This window comes from Lissotriton vulgaris, unplaced genomic scaffold, assembly GCF_964263255.1.
Source record: "Lissotriton vulgaris unplaced genomic scaffold, aLisVul1.2 SCAFFOLD_2865, whole genome shotgun sequence".
Classification (NCBI taxonomy): domain Eukaryota; kingdom Metazoa; phylum Chordata; class Amphibia; order Caudata; family Salamandridae; genus Lissotriton; species Lissotriton vulgaris.
In genome coordinates this window covers 248,793-267,216 of record NW_028242182.1, presented here as the reverse complement: position 1 = coordinate 267,216, position 18,424 = coordinate 248,793, and the positions used below count along the sequence as shown (strand labels likewise).

At 52.8% G+C, this 18,424-nt stretch overlaps 1 protein-coding gene across 2 annotated transcripts in view; it reads right to left on the bottom strand.

Moving 5' to 3' along the window:
• The window catches only part of LOC147669023 (uncharacterized), an 85,840-nt gene that overhangs the window by 29,702 nt on the left and 37,714 nt on the right, over positions 1–18,424 (bottom strand). The gene's annotated exons all lie outside the window — the stretch shown is intronic.

Below are 18,424 nucleotides of genomic sequence, written 5' to 3'. Positions count from 1 at the left end.
GAACGGACGGAGATTTCTGTGGCCTCCCGTCCCGATCTCCATTGCCGCACTTTATATTGCGGTTTAATCCCCCCCCCCCCCCCAGCACCACACAATCTGTCAGCCTTGCGGGGACACCCTACAACTGCTCCCCTGAGCCCAGGTCCTGACCAGCGCGATCTCATGGCTTCCTCCAAGCGGTAGGACACTCGCTGACGAGGGCAATCGTAATGGCCGCTGACTCCGCCGATTAACAGCGGCCGGCCGGGCTCCCTGCTGCCGACCGAGCCCACCCACCGCACATCGCCGGCCGTGCTCCCGGCCCACCTGCTTGAGGCTGGGGACCCGCGACAGCGGCGAAAGAGAGAGCACCCGCTGACGCGTCACCCCCGGTTGTGGGAGGCAGAGATCGCCGGGAGGAGCAGCACTCGAGGCCCCGGCTCCGGGCCTCTACGGGAGCCGCGGCGAAGACCTTCATCGAGTTGGCAGTACGTGGGACCCCTGGCGGCTCCTGGGAGACCCGAGGAGGCAACGGGCTCAAGCCCACACAAGGTGAGGAGGACAGCTCGGGGCTGGTGGGAGCGGAGAGCTCGGGGGAAGCAATCGAGCCACCGGCGAAGGGCCCAGCTAGGCCCACAAACTGCAAAGCGAAGGCGGCGAGGAACGCGCCTGTAGACAGGGCAATTGAGAGGGGAGGCAGGGAGCTGAGAGTGGAGGGGTCCTCACAAACCTCCGCCAGGCGACCAAAAAGGTGGAACTAGGGGGCCCTGCGCACCATAGCGAGGGACCTGCCCATGACGCAGTGACCGTTTGCCTCAGGGAACGCAAACAGCCCCTCACAGACTCCTCGTGGTAGGGCCCTAGGGTTATAACCACAATAGAACCTTGCCTGACTACCAACACCCTCTTGCCTGGGAAGCCAGATCTCCGTACCGGCTGCTTCACGCCGGGACCACCCATCACCGGCCACTGATATCAGGAGGACGGAGACCTTGCCCTTGGTCGGCGCTGCCACCTACCACGATATCGGGGACAACTGCGTTGGACAACACACACACGCAAAATTCTGCCCTAGGGGCCCCGACGAGCATGGCCACCGGTCTGACGGAAGCGCAGCGGACAGTATGGCGGGTCTCAGGAAGAAAGGGGAACGCACGCTTCCAGAGATGCTTGCAAAAGGCAACGCCAAACACGACAAAGGGCCACCCTCCCCCGAGGTCCCCATGTCACGACCGGCGCCTGCTGACAATAATTTGGCAATCACTAAATCTTTCCTGGAGTCCTTGTTTAACTCCCTCAGAGACGACTTCAAAGCCCTGAAGCAAGAGGTGGCCGGAGAGGTTAGGGAGCTTAGGAGAGATGTGGAGGGCCTGGGAGAGCACGTGGCGGCCATTGAGGAAGCCGATCAAACGAGAAGCGAAGAGGTCGAGCAACTCCAGCAGGAGGTCCTACGGCTCAAAGATCAATAGGTGGACTTCCAGGCCCACGCGGAGGACTTAGAAAATCGGGCCCGCCGTAATAACATAAATGTCCGAGGGGCCCCATAAAAAGAAGAAGGGACGGGCATCACTGGCTATTTACAAGATCTTTTCCGTGAGATACTGGGAGAACCCTCCGATAGACAGGGCACACAGAGTGGGGCTCCCCAGGCGCTCATCTGCCCTGCCACCGGATATTTTAGCGTTCCTCCCTGATTTCCCGCTCAAAGAAAGGATTCTCCGAGAAGCTCGACGGAACCAACCCCTTCAGTACTGCGGCCACCCCATCGCCCTGTATCAGGACCTTTCTGCTATCACTCTCCAAAAGAGGAAGACATTCAGGGTGGCTATGAACTTTCTGCATCAACAAGAGGTCCCCTACTCCTGGGAACACCCGTTCTGTCTGATCTTCAAATGGAATGGGGCCCTACAACAGCTGTGTTCCCTCAAGGACACCTGCACACACTACTGGGCATTGAAATGGTAGACGACGCATCGCCAATGGGGCCCTTCCAGGGGTCCTCCCGGGGAGGCTGGTAAACGGTGGGCCGAAGACGATCCTCGGATCTACGCTCCAAGCCTGAAGCTCATCTCACAGGAGGAGCTACGGCCATACTAGAAGTGGCCAAAGAGACATCATCCTCTGATTGACTTCTCTGACGGGGGAGGGAGGGGGGAGTATCACAGTATTGTTGCATACTAAGCGGAGGGGACAGGCGGGGGCCACGAAGGCCGCCATTGGACATCACCCCAATAGGTATTGTTACCACAGACCTGTGTTGGACTGACAGGACTGGGACATTGTATCCACAAAGTTGGGAAGTTGGATCCGGGTGGATGGAAGCCGGGGACTGGTCATTGGGACTGGGGGTTTGTTGGGGTTGGGGATGGAGGGAGGGACGGGAGTTTTTGGGGGGGTGGGCAGGGAGGGGTGGAAGGGGAGGGAGGGAAACCGGTGTGTCACAGAGAATTCCACATTCTGAGCTTGTCGCCCTTTACCCTCGTTTCAGAGCGCAGCGCTGTCATCCTCATACAACACCTCTCCTTTACCTGATTTGTAATGGCTAATTCTGCCTTGAAAGTGTTGACCCTAAACGTGAAGGGCTTGAACAATCCCATCAAGCGGAGGGCAGTGATCTCATATCTAGAAAACTCAGGGGCGGGGATTTGTCTACTTCAGGAGAGCCATTTGCTTACGAAAGATTGGCATAGGATGCGCTCCCGAGCTTTTCCACAGCAGTTTTTCTCCTCACTCCGATCGAAGAAGGCGGGGGCGGCCGTTCTGATTTCTAGGCGCTTCAGAGGGCGGATAGGGATAAAGTGGGGGAAATTAAGGGCAGACTCCTGGCCTACACCTTTTACATTGGCGATCAACACCTCACCATTGGTTCCTTTTACGCCCCTAACACAGGTCAAGAGCCCTTTATGAAGGGCGCCATTTCAGAGGCGCTTCAGTCACCCGACCCCCTCTTGCTCCTTGGGGGGGGATCTCAACCTAGTGTTGGACACTCATATGGATAGGTCCGGGCACAGATATGGGACACGGGCGCCCTTTCCAGTGCAGGTAAGGCTTGGTTACAGGAGCGGGCTGGGTGGATTTGTGGAGGACTAAGCACCCTACTGCGTCCCAATTCACTTTCAACTCCCATGTGCACCGCACTTATGCCAGGCTCGACTACTTCCTAGGATCCTCCGACCTGGCCACTTCCCTCGCTGACGTCAGCATTGTCCCTGCCGCCCTCTCCGATCAGGATGCCGTTGAGATATTGCTCGAGCTTCCTAGCCCCAGTCGCCCCCCGGGGGCGTGGAGACTACGCAAGACTCTGTTAAAACTCCCGGAGGTAACTAAACAAATCCGTTCATGTATCACAGATTACTTAACCATTAACGACACACCGGAGACGCCAATCACGGCTCTGTGGGGAGCGCTGAAATCGGTGGTCCGTGGCGATCTCATTGCCATAGCGGCAGCAGAGGCTAAGGCTCGTAAAGCGGAGCGAGAGGACCTCTCTGACCAGGCCTCTGAACTCGAGAGAGTTCACAGTCGGACCGGGGCTCCACGGGTGTGGAAACAATTGAAGGCCGCCAGGGCCCAATTAGCCAGCCTAGATACCGACAGGGCTGAATTCGCGGCTCGCCGACTGCGCCACTCGTACTATATCGGGGGAATAAAACAGGACGACTTCTGGCCAGCGCGCTGAAAGCCAAGTCACAACACTTGAAGATTTCCGGCCTTCGAGACGACAATGGTGTGGCGGTTGAGGGGGAGACAAAGATCGCGGAAACATTCAGAGACTTTTATGCCTCACTATACCACGCTGATAACGCCCCGAGCGGGGATATTGACAGCTATTTGGAGACAGCAGAGATTACCGCACTCTCCCCGGGAACGGTGGATACCCTGGAGGCCTCCATCTGCCTGGAGGAGGTATTGGCAGCTATCTCTCGCCTCCGCCCTCTTAAATCTCCGGGGCCTGAAGGCTTTTCGGCCGGTTTGTATAAGATCTTCAGCTCACTACTTGCTCCTATCCTGACCGGCTCTTTAATTCCTTCACCGGCCAGGGTTCCATCCCCCCCGATATGCTGACGGCCAAAATTGTGGTGTTGCCTAAGCCCGGCAAAGATCCAACACACTGCTCGGCATTTCGCCCCATTTCTCTTCTCAATTTAGACCTGAAGCTTTTCACTGGAATATTGGCACGCGCCTCGGGCCGTGTCTGCCCGAGATTCTGGAACCCGACCAATCAGGCTTTGTCCCGAGCCGCCAATGTAGCGATAACACCAAACGGATCCTACATTTGGTCGACAAGGCCCAGTTCCAGCAATCGGACTCGGCTCTTGTCGCAAGCGACCCAGAAAAAGCGTTTGAACGCGTCGATTGGAACTTTTTACAGCGGGTACTAGCCAGCTTTCGGCTCGGGGAATCGCTTCCAATCCTGGATTGCGAGTTGTTACCATCTCCCCTCTGCACGGGTCCGCTTGAGCGGCTACCGTTCTAGCCCCTTCGAAATACAAAGAGGCACAAGGCAAGGGTGCCCACTCTCACCCCTTTCATTTGCCCTTTACGTCGAGCCGCTGGTGCAAAAAATTCGCGATAACCCCAATATTCACAGCATCACTTTTGGCGGGGAGCCACACACGATCGGCCTATACGCTGACTATAATATTGCCGCCCTCGATAACCCGGAACACTCTATCCCTGCTTATTGGGAGGAGATTGACACCTTTGGCGCCATATCTGGCTTTAAAATTAACAGGGGGAAGTCGCTGATATTGCCCCTGGGCAGGAACGCCCGAGCTCTAGGCGATGCGCCATCATATGGCGGAGGTCTGCAGACGACAACACAACTCCCTTATTTGGGCATCATGCTCACCTCCTCCACGGAATCGACGGTTTCCCTCAATTACGATACCCTCTCCTCCCGAATTCGAGCTCACCTCGTGAAGTGGTCTAAACAACCGCTCTCTTTGCTGGGCCGTGTCGCGGCAGTGAAAATGTTCGCACTGCCCTGGATTTTGTATATCTTACAGACCATTCCGGTAACTCCTCCAGCTGGGGCTATCGCACATCTCCAGACTGCCTTTCACCATTTTATCTGGCGGGGAAAGCGCCCGCGCCTACACAAACAACTGGCATATCGCGGTGTCGATGAGGGCGGCCTCGGGATCCCCAATCTCCAGCAGTACTTCCAAGCCTCCCAACTCCGTTATCTGGTGGAGTGGTATAGGCCGGAATCTGAAAAGAGATGGCTATTTCAAGACAGGGCGATGGCCCAGACGTCCCTTTGGAAAGTCCCGTTCCTCCGCCGCCAAGACCGACCGAAATACCTCCAGAAATATCCTATCACTCGCACTATCTTACGCGTGTGGGATGTGGTTGCAATTAAGAGAAAATTGACAACTTTTCCCTCCCCGCTCACCCCCCTCCTGGACCACCCCGCATTCCCACCGGGCACTGACCCCCGCGCCTTTTTGCAATGGCGAGGCACGAGCTGCAGATCGGCGGGCCATCTCTTCGACCCGCAGGGTTTCTCCCTCTCTCCGAACTGTCAAAGGGGTATGATGTTGTCTCTCCCCACTTGTTTCAGTACTTTTAAATCAGGCACTGGCTCACGCACCCGGATTATGCTCCCCTGGTGACCAGGCATATGACAAATTTTGAGCGGTGGCTGGTGACGAGAGAAACCGACAAACATCTTATATAGGACCTCTACGAGATGCTCACACCCCCAACCGCCTTGGGTCGAGTGGCGGGACAGCGACGCTGGGAGACGGAATTGGGGAGAACATTGTCAGCGCAGGAATGAAGCTCCATATACTTTAGGGCCTCTCACACTACACGTAACACAGCGGGCAGAGAGGCGGCGGTGAAGCTAGCCCTTTACTGGCACCTTTCTCCTGTTAGGCTCAACAAGGGGAACCCAGCTCGTAGTGCGCTCTCCTGGAGAGGCTGCGGGTAACAGGGCACCATGACTCATCTCCTCTGGGTCTGTCGGGAGGTCAAAAAAACTGGACTGCAGTCTTAAATGATATAGATAAGACTTTCGATAGCGAGATCCCACGCTTCCCTGCCTATGCTATCTTAGGCCTTCCCAACGCGCTCACCTTCCCCTTGAAATCAATCCGAGGGCGCCAGATGGGAATTGCGATGCAGGCAGCAACACAACACATTCTGTCACTCTGGGGATCCTCCACCAAGCCCACCCACAAAGGATGGATGCATAAACTCTGATTTACGCTAGGCATGGAGCGCATTCAAGCTACACTCACACAGTTCGCAGACTTCGGAAAGTGTGGCTGCCATTGCTGTCCCTCCTCTCCACCGAATTCAATGAGATCACGTGTCCCAGGTATCTCCGCTTACTGCGCCTCACAGAAATCCCTGAAGATCCTCCATGACCTCCTGATGGGACAAACTATACCCCTTACGGGTGGCTTAACTTTTGTTTCCCAATTTTGGCACACCTGGCTCATGTACCTTGCTTGCAACTCGATTTGTGGAGAAGCCTTATATGTCTGTACCCGATGCTTCCTTTACATGATGCCTTTCTGCTGCGATGCATTGTCTGTCATTGTTTTTGAAACCAATAAAACAAATTTAAAATTAAAAACACATATGTAATACAATATAACCTCTTAGGTGTTGCGCCTATTCCAACAGCCGACGGCACCACTACCTCAGGAGTGCTGCCGTCGGCCGTTGGACGTTCGAACCTCACCTGCGCAATGGAACGTTCAGCACTGGAGCTGGACGTTCCATAGCTGCTAAGAGGCTAATGAAATGCATATTTTTAGACAAATAATTCATTGTATACAAACAATTGTTAGCATAGCCTAAAAAACAGGAGGCTATGCTATTAATTGTTTGTATACAATGAATTATATGTATAAAAATATGCATTTCATTATATTGTATTACATATGTGTTTTAAATATTGTTTTACAGCCCTGATGAAGTTCTTCGTATAGAACGAAACGTGTTGGCTGTTTGGTGTACAATTGTCAATATTGTAAAGAAGAATAAAGAACTCGGATTTTTCTCAACATTGGACAGACATTTGTATATTTACTTCTTTATGGACTTCTTATGTTAGCTGGTGCAACCTACAGTTGGTAAAGTCAAGGCAAAATGTTTCATCCAGTCTAATGCAGCTCCCGAAGTTCTACACTTAAGTTATGAAAATAAAGACTGATCACTTTCCGTATTCATACAGCTAAAATGTGAAACCATGGTTCAAAAATAGAACAGTTTAAGAGTGGAACCACCAGCTCTCGAACAACCACCTCTCAGAGATACCATTGGCAGAATTCAAAATGTTGGGGCCAAACGTGTTGACAAGTCTGGACAGACAAGAGCGCAGACAGGTAGGGAGGGAATCAAAACAGGTACCTGGAAGAACTTGTGATGGGCAGGCATCATTAGCATGGCTACTCGTCTAGGTTTAGTGGGGCTTGTGGTGGCACTGTGAACTAGCTGGCCTAAAGGAAAACACATCCTGAGGGAGTGCTTGGAATCAGTCTGGCACCATCCCAACAGTTAAGCCATCCACAAACGTGCAGTTCCTACCGTAGAGTGGACTCTATATGACAAAGTCATGGTTGGAGTAAGGTAAGAGCCTGTTGTTCCCTCTAAATAGAACATTACAAGGCAGGCTTGTGGTGGCTCTTTAAAGGACCAGTTACAAATCAAGAATTGTATCATCTTTCTTAAAGGTGAAATGCCCTGCTCGGAATGGATTTCTATTAAGGACATAAAGTTTCCTTCCAGCTGGTGGGTTTCTGTTTCTGTTTAGGACATTTCCTGCCTCTCAGACGTACTTTCATTGGTGGACCTGGGACTTCCATTGTTTCAGTCTGAAAACAGTGGTCAGCTCCATGGCCAAGACAGGCAAACCATACATCTAGGTACTATTGGGAAGGTCTTTGCTGGGATAATCTTGTGTCACCTAGATACCTAAATTGGTATTGAGTGACATCGTGTGGCGTTGGAAGCTGATTTTGGAAAATAACATTCCCTCTATGATCTGGTTTTGTCAGCTCATAAGAGCTGTTCAGATGCTGCATAACACATGGGTGGCATTGAGGCTCTACCATGACCAAGCACAGATTAAGAACCCTTTTGCCCAGTCACTCGTACACAGTGGGATGTTTTCAATGTTTATTGAACCAACGTGATTCTTGTGTAGAGTATATGTGCTGCAATGATCAATACACAGAAGCAAATGAAAGTTATTAGCAGTATTAGGACAGTAAGCAGAATGAAAAGTTCCACCATCGTGTTAAAACAATTTATACATACAAGCAAATAAAGCAATATAGAAATCTGGCGTACTCCGACTATGCTTCCCCTAACCTAAGTGTCAAGGGCGTGTGTGTGTTCTGCCAAGAGTCCACGTACTGGATGATCCAACCCTTGTTACCTAAAGGGAAAGAATGGGGGTCTCCATCGTGGTCACGAGCAGGACATCCCTTACAGAGATATCAGCAGGCTGCTGGGCCGAAGCATCAGCATGTAGAGACCTCGCCAATGATGGCATATCGCTCTTCTTACAACACTAGGAAACGGATGTTTATTTATAATGTAAAGCATCCTTGCGAGTCCTGTGCAAGACAGCGTTGTTATGGTCTACAGATAGCTATGTCACCCATGAATGAAAAATAGAACATTTGCACAATGTGTGTCGGGCCTTGGTGTTCAAGGAGTCGTGATAATCTTAAGCAAAGTGGACGCTGTAAGCGAAGAGGTTTCAAAGAAACAAATCCAACATTGTCACACACGCAAATGTGTGTAAAAGGTTATTGTGTGAAAGGGAAGGCAACTTAAGAAATATGTTCATGATGAAAGACAGCATCGTTTCTATGTGATCCTAAGAACTTTGCAGAAATGCTTGGGCAGGGTCCATTTACCTCCCAACACTGACCCTTTGTTACAAGACACATAATCGCTCTTGCATCCCGCAATCAATGACCTTACACAAGACACCAAAGCACTCTTGCATCCCACTATCAATGACCTTACACAAGGCACCAAAGCACTCTTGCATCCCACTATCAATGCCTTTATACAAGGCACCAAAGCACTCTTGCATCCCACTATCAATGCCTTTACACAAGACACCAAAGCACTCTTGCATCCCACTATCAATGCCTTTACACCAGACACCAAAGCACTCTTGCATCCCGCAATCAATGACCTTACACAAGGCACCAAAGCACTCTTGCATCCCACTATCAATGCCTTTATACAAGGCACCAAAGCACTCTTGCATCCCACTATCAATGACCTTACACAAGGCACCAAAGCACTCTTGCATCCCACTATCAATGCCTTTATACAAGGAACCAAAGCACTCTTGCATCCCGCAATCAATGACCTTACACAAGGCACCAAAGCACTCTTGCATCCCACTATCAATGCCTTTATCCAAGGCACCAAAGCACTCTTGCATCCCACTATCAATGCCTTTAGACAAGGCACCAAAGCACTCTTGCATCCCACTATCAATGACCTTACACAAGGCACCAAAGCACTCTTGCATCCCACTATCAATGCCTTTATACAAGACACCAAAGCACTCTTGCATCCCACTATCAATGCCTTTAGACAAGGCACCAAAGCACTCTTGCATCCCACTATCAATGACCTTACACAAGGCACCAAAGCACTCTTGCATCCCACTATCAATGCCTTTACACAAGACACCAAAGCACTCTTGCATCCCACTATCAATGCCTTTATACAAGGCACCAAAGCACTCTTGCATCCCACTATTAATGCCTTTATACAAGACACCAAAGCACTCTTGCATCCCACTATCAATGACCTTACACAAGGCACCAAAGCACTCTTGCATCCCACTATCAATGACCTTACACAAGGCACCAAAGCACTCTTGCATCCCACTATCAATGCCTTTACACAAGACACCAAAGCACTCTTGCATACCACTATCAATGCCTTTACACAAGACACCAAAGCACTATTGCATCCCACTATCAATGCCTTTATACAAGACACCAAAGCACTCTTGCATCCACTATCAATGCCTTTACACAAGGCACCAAAGCACACTTGCATCCCACTATCAATGCCTTTACACAAGGCACCAAAGCACTCTTGCATCCCACTATCAATGCCTTTATACAAGACACCAAAGCACTCTTGCATCCCAATATCAATGCCTTTATACAAGACACCAAAGCACTCTTGCATCCCAATATCAATGCCTTTATACAAGACACCAAAGCACTCTTGCATCCCAATATCAATGCCTTTATACAAGACACCAAAGCACTCTTGCATCCCACTATCAATGCCTTTATACAAGACACCAAAGCACTCTTGCATCCCACTATCAATGACCTTACACAAGGCACCAAAGCACTCTTGCATCCCACTATCAATGCCTTTATACAAGACACCAAAGCACTCTTGCATCCCACTATCACTGCCTTTACACAAGGCACCAAAGCACTCTTGCATCCCACTATCAATGCATTTACACAAGACACCAAAGCACTCTTGCATCCAATATCAATGCCTTTATACAAGACACCAAAGCACTATTGCATCCCACTATCAATGCCTTTATACAAGACACCAAAGCACTCTTGCATCCCACTATCAATGCCTTTATACAAGACACCAAAGCACTCTTGCATCCCACTATCAATGCATTTACACAAGACACCAAAGCACTCTTGCATCCCACTATCAATGCCTTTATACAAGGCACAAAAGCACTCTTGCATCCCACTATCAATGCCTTTATACAAGACACCAAAGCACTCTTGCATCCCAATATCAATGCCTTTATACAAGACACCAAAGCACTCTTGCATCCCACTATCAATGCATTTACACAAGACACCAAAGCACTCTTGCATCCAATATCAATGCCTTTATACAAGACACCAAAGCACTATTGCATCCCACTATCAATGCCTTTATACAAGACACCAAAGCACTCTTGCATCCCACTATCAATGCCTTTATACAAGACACCAAAGCACTCTTGCATCCCACTATCAATGCATTTACACAAGACACCAAAGCACTCTTGCATCCCACTATCAATGCCTTTATACAAGGCACAAAAGCACTCTTGCATCCCACTATCAATGCCTTTATACAAGACACCAAAGCACTCTTGCATCCCAATATCAATGCCTTTATACAAGACACCAAAGCACTCTTGCATCCCACTATCAATGCATTTACACAAGACACCAAAGCACTCTTGCATCCCACTATCAATGCCTTTATACAAGACAACAAAGCACTCTTGCATCCCACTATCAATGCCTTTATACAAGGCACCAAAGCACTCTTGCATCCCACTATCAATGCCTTTATACAAGGCACCAAAGCACTCTTGCATCCCACTATCAATGCCTTTATACCAGGCACCAAAGCACTCTTGCATCCACTATCAATGACCTTACACAAGGCACCAAAGCACTCTTGCATCCCACTGTCAATGACCTTACACAAGGCACCAAAGCACTCTTGCATCCCACTATCAATGCCTTTACACAAGGCACCAAAGCACTCTTGCATCCCACTATCAATGCCTTTATACAAGACACCAAAGCACTCTTGCATCCCACTATCTGAAAGAAACACGTTAGTGTTAGATTCCTTACCTTAGAATATCCCCAGGCGTCAGTCTGGATCCGGAAACGTTTGCGTAGCAGTACCCCTGCGCGTCGGTAGGCGTCGTCTGCAGGCGTCCCCTGCGGCTCTGCGTCCGTCGTCGGCGTCGTGCGCCGTGATGACGTCGCGGGAGTATATAGACGCCGCCTCCGCGCACTGACGTCAGTTCTTCTTTTTTCCGCGCCAGTGGACGCAGATCTGAAGAGCAGTACTCCGGTCTTTGACCAAGTTTTTTCGAAGTTATTTCTCACTTTGTGCCTGATAGGATGCCTGGGTTCAAGCACTGTGATGACTGTGAGCGCACGATGTCGGTCACAGACCATCACCGCCTCTGTCTCCGGTGTCTGGGCCCCGACCACGACGTGGACTCCTGCGTCGACTGCCGGGCCCTTACCAACAAGGCTAGGCGGGAGCGGTCCCGCAAGCTACTGGAGCTCCGGGTGTCGGCCCCACGTCGGGACCGGGAGCGGGCCCGGTCCGGCCGGAGGTTGAGAGAGCGTTCGAGGGAGCGATCGCGGAGCCGCGCCGAGCGTTCCGGAAGTCGACACCACTCGTCAGGCTCGTCAGGTAGGAAGCACAAGAAGTCGGGGCGTCGTCATCGTACCCCCGACTCCCCCCGACGCTCGGGTGACCCCAACCCCGCGGCTCCGCGAGAGTCGCCGGCGCGGCCTGCCTCATACCCTCCGGTCCCTGGGCACGGTGCGACGCCTGAGGAGATCGAGGCGTTCCTCATGGCCATGAGGGCGCTCGGTTCTCCGACGGGGCCTACGGTGCCTTCGGGCCCAGTGCTACCGTCTGGGGGCCCTGGCGGTTCGGGTGTCCCTGCCTCGGCGCCGTCGGGTGCTCCGGCCCCGGCGCCGCCGACGGCTCCGACCCCGGCGCCGCAAGGGCCTTCGGGATCGGCGCCGGCTGGTCTTCCGGCCTCCCCGGCGCCGTTGCCATCGGGGTTACCCCCGACGCCGCCCCCGCGCGGCGCCGGTTCTCCGGTGCCGGCTCCGGCCGGCGGCGGGGTTCCGGCGCCGGCTCCGGGCGGCGCCGTCCCCTTACCTTCCGCGGCGCCGGACGGGCGTCGCTCGACGCCGGTCCCGGCGCCGATGGGGCCCATGAACCCCGAGGAGCCGGTCTACATCGTTGACTCCGAATACGGAGAAGATGAAGAGTTCGGTGAAGGTTGGGAGGGGTCCGAGGACCCTCTGTCACGCGAGTGCCAGTATGATCCGGACTGGACAGGTGACTTGGGGGATGCCAGTGGTCTGGACGACTCTCCTAACCCTGGTTTGATCTCTCCTCCTTCCGTGGCATCGGTGGAGGGAGCTGCATATTCTGTGGTGCTGATGAGGGCTGCCAAGGCCTTACACCTTGAGCTCCCCGTCGCGGCCGTGAGGCCTAACATCCTCACCGAGGTCTTCAAACCGCAGTCATGCCCACAGGAGCCACTGCTGCCATTTAATGAAGCCTTGTCAGACGTTCTGTTGGGCACTTGGTCCAGGCCCGCTTCAGGTCCGCCTGTTGATCGGAACGTGGCCAGGCGCCACCGTCCTTGTCCGGACGACCCCAAGTTCCTGTCTACCCACCCCACTCCTGAGAGTCTGGTGATCCAGGCCTCGACCTCCCAGTCCGCATTCCCGTCGGCCCCGCCCGACCGGGAATCCAAGAGGTATGACCAATTTGGCAAGAAGGTCTTCTCGTCCATTAGTTTGGGCCTGCGGTCTTGCAACACCGCTTGCCTCTTGGGCCGCTACACCCACTCTGTGTGGGATACGGTTGCGGAACTGCTGCCAGAATGCCCCATGGAGGTGCGGGCAAAACTCGGTCAGGCTGTGGCTGAGGGCCGAGATGCAGCAAAATATTCGATACGGTGTGGTCTTGATACGACCGACTCGCTGGGCAGAGCTATGTCAACGACAGTGGCGATTCGTCGCCACGCCTGGCTGAGATCCGCCAATTTTTCGGCAGACGTCCAAAATACCTTGATGGACATGCCGTTCGATGGCTGTCACCTCTTCGGTGACAAGGCGGACCACGCGCTGGAACGCTTCAAGGACTCCAGGGTCACGGCCAAGTCCTTGGGTCTCTCGACCCAGCATCAGCAAACGGGTTCGTTTCGTCCCTTTCGAGGCCAAGGAAGGGGCGCCCCCACACGTGCTGCCAGCCACGCGCCGCAACAATCCTTTCAACGCGGTGGCGGCCGTGGAAACCGCCGTGGCGGCGGTCGGGGACAACGGCGGGGTCAGTCCACACCTTCCCCCGCAGCATCTACCCCAAAATCCTCCTAGTCCGTGCTTTCGGCCCCATGTGACGCCAGTGGGTGGCAGGGTTCGCCATCACCACGCTCACTGGCGCACGATCACTTCGGACAGGTGGGTGCTGCAAATCGTCCGAAGGGGCTACTCCCTCCCCTTCGAGACCTCTCCTCCAGCCATGCCACCGCAGAACCACCGTGTGTCGGGGGACCACTTGACACTTCTGCAGGAGGAAATTACGGCCCTCTTGGCCAAGGGGGCCATCGAGCGCGTTCCTGGGCCAGAAGTAGGGCGTGGTTGTTATTCCCACTACTTTCTGGTGCCCAAGAAGGACAAGGGGGGCCTACGTCCTATCTTGGATCTAAGGAACGTCAACGGCTTCCTCCGGAAGGAGAAGTTCAAGATGTTGACGTTAGCTCAGGTCTTGGCTGCTCTAGACCCACAAGACTGGATGGTAGCGTTGGACTTGCAGGACGCCTATTTTCACATCCCCGTCCTGCCGGCCCACCGGCGTTACCTGCGGTTCACGGTAGGCCAGGAGCATTTTCAGTTTATCGTGCTTCCCTTCGGCCTTACCAGCGCCCCACGGGTGTTCACAAAGGTGATGGCGGTGGTCGCAGCCCATCTGCGCAGGTTGGGGGTTTCAGTCTTCCCCTACCTAGACGACTGGTTGTTGAAGGCGGGCTCGCCCCAGACAGTCGTCCACCACCTTCAGATGACGGCAGACCTCTTGCACGACCTGGGGTTCTCCATCAATGTGCCGAAATCACACCTGTGTCCCTCTCAAAAGCTCCTTTTCATCGGAGCGGTTCTGGACTCGGCGCAGTTTCGGGTTTATCCTCCGGAACGGCGGGTTCGGGATATTCAGGCTTTGATTCCCATCTTTCAGCCGCTATCCCGGGTTTCGGTCAGGTTGACGCTGCGGCTGCTGGGACTGATGGCTTCCTGCATCCTTCTGGTGCATCACGCTCGGTGGCGGATGCGGGCTCTGCAGTGGGACCTGAAGTTTCAGTGGGCCCAGCATCAGGGCAACTTGTCCGACCACGTCTTGATCTCGGAGGGCACTGCGAGACAACTGCAGTGGTGGCTTACGGACCGCGATTGGGTCAGGGGCAAGTCCCTCTCCCTTCCCCAACCGGGGCACGTTGTCGTGACGGACGAGTCCCTCCAGGGCTGGGGTGGCCACTTGGGAGAGGCAGAGATCAGAGGCATCTGGTCTCCAGCGGAGTCCCGGCTCCATATCAATCTGTTGGAGCTGCGGGCGATTCGTCTGGCACTGAAGGCATTCCTCCCCTTTGTCAACGGGAGTGTAGTGCAAGTGTTCACCGACAACACCACCGCCATGTGGTACTGCAACAAACAGGGCGGTGTGGGGTCGTGGACCCTTTGCCAGGAGGCTCTGCGCCTCTGGCAATGGCTGGAACGTCAGGGCGTGACTCTGACGGTTCAACACCTGGCAGGTTCTCTGAACGCCAGGGCGGACGAACTCAGCCGTCGGTGCTCGATGGATCACGAATGGCGTCTGAACTCGGACGTGGCGCAAGGCATCTTTCTGCAATGGGGAGAGCCTTGGTTAGATCTATTCGCCACCGAAGAGAACGCGCAATGTCATCAGTTCTGCGCGTTGGAGTTTCCAAGACGGCACTCGCACGGCGACGCCTTTCGGCGCGAGTGGAGTTGCGGTCTGTTATACGCCTTTCCGCCTATACCACTTCTGCCCAGAGTGCTGAAGAAGATCAGGCGCGACCGGGCCCAAGTTATCCTTGTGGCTCCGGACTGGGCTCGAAGATACTGGTATCCCGAGCTACTCAGCATGTCAGTCGGTCCCCCGATCCGCCTGCCCCTTCAGGAGGACCTTCTGTCGCAGCAGCAGGGGACGGTCCTCCACCCGAACCTGTCCAGTCTCCACCTCCATGCTTGGAGATTGAGCGGCGGCAGTTGAGGCCATTTGACTTGCCTCCTGAAGTCTGTGATGTTATTCTGGCAGCCAGGCGTCCCTCCACTAAGTCGGTATACGCCTGTCGGTGGAACAGATTTGTGGCATGGTGCACAGCAAAGGCTGTGGATCCTCTTTCTGCCCCTCTTTCGGAGGTTCTTCTGTTTCTTCTTTCTCTTGCCCAGCAGGGCTCTGCTCTGGGCACTATCAAAGGCTACCTTTCTGCCCTTTCAGCCATTTTAAGGCTTCCTGATCAGCCTTCTTTGTTCAAATCCCCGATTGTAACTCGATTCTTGAAAGGCATCACTCACATGTTTCCACCTGTTCCGTTTGTGATGCCTCAGTGGGATTTGAACCTGGTTCTAACTTTTCTGATGTGTGCTCCCTTTGAGCCCCTTCATTCTTGCCCTCTCCGTCTCCTGACTTTAAAGACGGCTTTCCTGGTTGCCATCACCTCTGCCAGGAGAGTGAGTGAGCTCCAGGCTCTTTCTGTCCAACCTCCTTTCCTGTCTATTCATCCTGACAAGGTGGTTCTGAGGACTAGGCCTTCTTTCCTGCCCAAGGTTGTTTCGGCCTTTCACATCGGGCAGTCCATCACCCTCCCTTCCTTCTTCCCGCCTCCGCATCCTTCAAAGGATGAAGAGCGGCTCCATCGTCTGGACCCAAAACGTGCACTTTCATTTTACATGGATCGCACACGCCAGTTCCGGGTGGATGACCAACTGTTTGTTGGCTACGTGGGTGCGAAGAAGGGACGGGCGGTCTGTAAACGAACCATCTCTCGATGGGTCGTCCTCTGCATCAAAGCGTGCTACTCTTTGGCTCGGAAGGAGCCTCCTGTTGGGCTGAGGGCCCATTCCACTCGGGCCACGGCGGCTACCACTGCCCTGGGCCGGGGAGTCCCCTTGCAGGACATTTGCCAAGCGGCTACGTGGGCCTCGCTGCACACCTTTGCGAGGCACTACTGCCTGGACAGTCAAGTCCGGAGGGATGGCTTCTTTGGCCGTTCTGTCCTCCAGGACTTTCTGGTGTAGTTTGTATTGGTTCGCAGACCCACCACCGGGGTTGGTATTGCTGGGGTATGTATTCTAAGGTAAGGAATCTAACACTAACGTGTTTCTTTCAGATGAACAAGTTACTTACCTTCGGTAACGATATATCTGTAAGAAACATTAGTTAGTGTTAGATTCCTTACCGATCCCACCCATTCTCCCCGTTCTGCGAACTGATACCTAGGGTTAAGGACATCCCTTTCAGGGCCCTAGTTTTACATGGCACCAGTGTTGGTTCTCTCATGGCTCTGCGTCTCCTGGCGCGGAAATGCTGTGTGCAAAGAACTGACGTCAGCGCGCGGAGGCGGCGTCTATATACTCCAGCGACGTCATCACGGCGCACGACGCCGACGACGGACGCGGAGCCGCAGGGGACGCCTGCAGACGACGCCTACCGACGCGCAGGGGTACTGCTACGCAAAAGTTTCCGGATCCAGACTGACGCCTGGGGATATTCTAAGGTAAGGAATCTAACACTAACTAATGTTTCTTACAGATATATCGTTACCGAAGGTAAGTAACTTGTTCATCAATGACCTTACACAAGGCACCAAAGCACTCTTGCATCCACTATCAATGCCTTTATACAAGACACCAAAGCACTCTTGCATCCCACTATCAATGCATTTACACAAGACACCAAAGCACTCTTGCATCCCACTATCAATGCCTTTATACAAGGCACGAAAGCACTCTTGCATCCCACTATCAATGCCTTTATACAAGACACCAAAGCACTCTTGCATCCCAATATCAATGCCTTTATACAAGACACCAAAGCACTCTTGCATCCCACTATCAATGCATTTACACAAGACACCAAAGCACTCTTGCATCCCACTATCAATGCCTTTACACAAGGCACCAAAGCACTCTTGCATCCCACTATTAATGCCTTTATACAAGACAACAAAGCACTCTTGCATCCCACTATCAATGCCTTTACACAAGGCACCAAAGCACTCTTGCATCCCACTATCAATGCCTTTATACAAGACACCAAAGCACTCTTGCATCCCACTATCAATGCCTTTATACAAGACACCAAAGCACTCTTGCATCCCACTATCAATGCATTTACACAAGACACCAAAGCACTCTTGCATCCCACTATCAATGCCTTTATACAAGGCACGAAAGCACTCTTGCATCCCACTATCAATGCCTTTATACAAGACACCAAAGCACTCTTGCATCCCAATATCAATGCCTTTATACAAGACACCAAAGCACTCTTGCATCCCACTATCAATGCATTTACACAAGACACCAAAGCACTCTTGCATCCCACTATCAATGCCTTTACACAAGGCACCAAAGCACTCTTGCATCCCACTATTAATGCCTTTATACAAGACAACAAAGCACTCTTGCATCCCACTATCAATGCCTTTACACAAGGCACCAAAGCGCTCTTGCATCCCACTATCAATGCCTTTATACAAGACACCAAAGCACTCTTGCATCCCACTATCAATGCCTTTATACAAGACACCAAAGCGCTCTTGCATCCCACTATCAATGCATTTACACAAGACACCAAAGCACTCTTGCATCCACTATCAATGCCTTTATACAAG